This window comes from Oryzias melastigma, linkage group LG15 (assembly GCF_002922805.2).
Source record: "Oryzias melastigma strain HK-1 linkage group LG15, ASM292280v2, whole genome shotgun sequence".
In the NCBI taxonomy this organism is placed as follows: domain Eukaryota; kingdom Metazoa; phylum Chordata; class Actinopteri; order Beloniformes; family Adrianichthyidae; genus Oryzias; species Oryzias melastigma.
In genome coordinates, this window is record NC_050526.1 from 21,230,021 (window position 1) to 21,233,243 (window position 3,223).

Below are 3,223 nucleotides of genomic sequence, written 5' to 3' on the forward strand. Positions count from 1 at the left end.
ATAAAGCAGATCACAATTATAACTTATAATAAATATTGCACTTGCCAATAAAAGAAGGCAGTTTTTCGCATATTTTGTCCCATTTTGCTACTAATTCCTTCAAAAAAGAGTCAATAAAAAATGCAAAAAAGGAGGGAGAAATACACGATTGCTTCAAAGCACAGAATATGACAAAATATGAAGAAGAGAGATTTTCAGGGGAGGAAAGTCACCATTAAGCACCGATGGTGAGCATTCACTACATTCTTGGCGAGGTTTTAAATGAGCGAAAGCACCAGGCGTCCATCAAGCTCAGGCTCGGTCAGAGCTGCAGCGTTGTTTCTCTGGCATGTGGAAACAAAAAGCTTTTTTCAAAATGAATGTTGCAGTCAAAATTTCTGTTGTGGATGAAAAACTCCAGTGATTCCATTGAAAGGAGACAGAATCTATGGCATACTTCAACTTCATTGAGCTATATATAATCTCTGGGAAGTGTTGTGAGGCTAAATGATGGAAGGAAGGCAGTAAATTGGAACTCAAACACAGCAGTGCTGGCACAACATATTTGCTCAAAGGCTCGGGTAATAGCAAAGTGTGATTTAATGCATGCGGCGCGGCAGATGCTGATATACGGAATAAAATGGCGTACAGTAGCAGCCGGCGATATACAGCGTATTTAAAGAGAGAAAACAGCATTAGATCACAAATCTCACATCCCTGTGTGTCACCACTCTCTCTGCAATGAGCTTGTCAGTGGAGTTTTTTTCCGTATATGCTCCTGTTGATGAATTCGTACCCGGGTTGCTGAGTGAACATGGACTCATCCGTTTCATCGTTTGTAACAAACCTGTGAAAACACTCATTATAACAAAAAATAAAAAAAAAAGTCCATGTTTGTAGAAGTGAATTGTTATCAAATGAGTGCAGGAAATTAAATTAACAGCTGTATCCTTTTTAAAAATGTCCCACTGAAGTAGCCATCTTACACAAATGAAGGCCTCAGAATCGTCAGCATTCATGTAAAATGTGGATTTGACCAATCACAAAATTCAGCGGTAATACCTCATTTCAACCTGTAGGGGCAGCACACTGAGGTTTTTGACTATATTTACAAGAATTAAACAAGTGTATTTCAGTTCATCAAAATTTAGCAATGACCAACAGACAGCACTTTTAAAGCCACATTTATAGAGATCAACAGACAAAAAAAGTTGATTTAGGGTTTGGTTACCCTTTAATGTGTGCTTAAATGTCTTGATAACACTAGGAGCAGCTTATGACTTCCAAATTAAAAGAAGGTTTGAAATCAAAAGTAATTCTAAAGAAACGTAAAAGTAACTTTTGTTTTGGTATTACACCAGTCTGCTACCTACTTTAGCTTTGTGTTAGCTTAATTGTTTTTGCCTTGTTATTCTCTTATTTTAAAGCTGTTTTTAAAATCCAGCAGTTCTGGTTCTGAAGTAGTGAAGTAGGGGGTATCGATTGATAATTGCTGTTTTTGCCAGGTCGGAATTATATGACACCAAGTTTTACATATAGCAGAATGGAGACGTGAAAGAAAAAGCCTGGAGCGAGATTTATAAGATTTACACCGCTAAGACATTTTACAGCAAACCTCCTCCAACTATAGGTGATGGAAATGTACTAGTAAACAATAAAAGAAGAAGAAGAAGAAGAAGAAAGAGCTTCCTGCTTGTCCAGTGTAAACAACACTATGGTTTAAATGTGCGTTAGCACATTCTTGAACGGGCGCCACATGCTATATATTCTATTATAACTCAATCTAAGTCAGTTAACCAAGTTTCTGTAGTTTCTATTTGGCTTATTGTAAAATCCTTAAACTATAAAGTAGAAAAAATATAAAAAATGTGAAAGTAATGAACTAAACCGTTGTCTCTCTGATGATCTTTTTCTGTAATTAGCCTCAAAATGACTCACAGTCATTTTATTAACAATAAAATATTTCACTCTAAGCCGTTTCAGTCATTTTTTTTTTACTTAAACATTTTTGTCAGAAGAGTTTACCCAACAAAACCATGAAAAACCTGAAGACCCCAATTCCACTTCCACATTTTAATAAATTAGAAATTTTGTTGGGAAAATCCTAAATATCTGTCAAAGTACCAAGTTTCAAAACATACAGACCCTTGGGGTCTGTAGAACTTTAAAGGCAATTTCTCACAAACTATAGACTAAATGATTAATGCATCAATCAAAACAAGGTAACTAATAGATTAATTAATTATGAAAGTAATCATTAGCTGCTCTGAACAGCCTCCGAGCTCAACAGAACAAGCTGTAATGAATCAAAATTCAAAGTTTCATGGGAGCTGATGGCTTTAATGACAAAGACAGATGCTGAAATCAAGTCTGCTGGAAGGAAAACTGCGAGGGATCATTTCATAGTCTGCAAGGTGGTGATCTGTGGGGATTCAGCATCTCACACACAGGTAGGCCTCTGTTTTAACATGAACCCACCTGAGAGAACTGGTCAAGCTCAAGAGCGCAGCCGGCACAAGAGGAGACAGGTGCAAATCATATTAGGAATACGGAGAAGACAAAGAGAGCCAGGAATAGACTCCAGCACAATCAGCCCTCCGAATAAGGGACCACGGAGTCAGTCATTAGGCTTCATTAGGAAGCCGTAGTCCTGCTGACGATACATAATGCAATGCTATGTCCTGACACACGCTGATCACTGATACCAGCAGAAACAATGCTTCCCTCTCCGTCCTATCGCTTCGATCGCGTTCCATCCTCAAACTCCAGCTTCCCTAAATGAAATGAGGAATGACAAGAGCTGGGCTGGAGATTAATGGCAGCATTAAACTGAAGCAACCTGCAGGTGCATGTGGAGGATACGACGAGATGTTTTACACCGCTGGAGATGTTGGGAATAAAATGTACGTCTGTGCGCGGATCTACAGTCAAAACAGGCAAAAAGTGTAAATGACATTGATGAATAAGACGGTAAAGTTTAGAGGTAGTCCCGTCAGCGGTTAATTTTGTGTGAGTTTGCTAAAAGTTAATCAGCTGGAGGTGGAGCCTCATCAGCATGTAGTTACATTACTTTTAAATTTATCCCGCAAGTCATCAGTTAGTGTGTAAAATGTGAAGCTCAGGAGGAAATTCAGGACAAAGTCAACAGAAAACCTGCTAAACTGGAGTGTTGACTATTAAGGTTTAAAGGTGATTGATGCTTTTTTTATAACCCACAAGAACCAAGACCAAATTTTACTTAAAT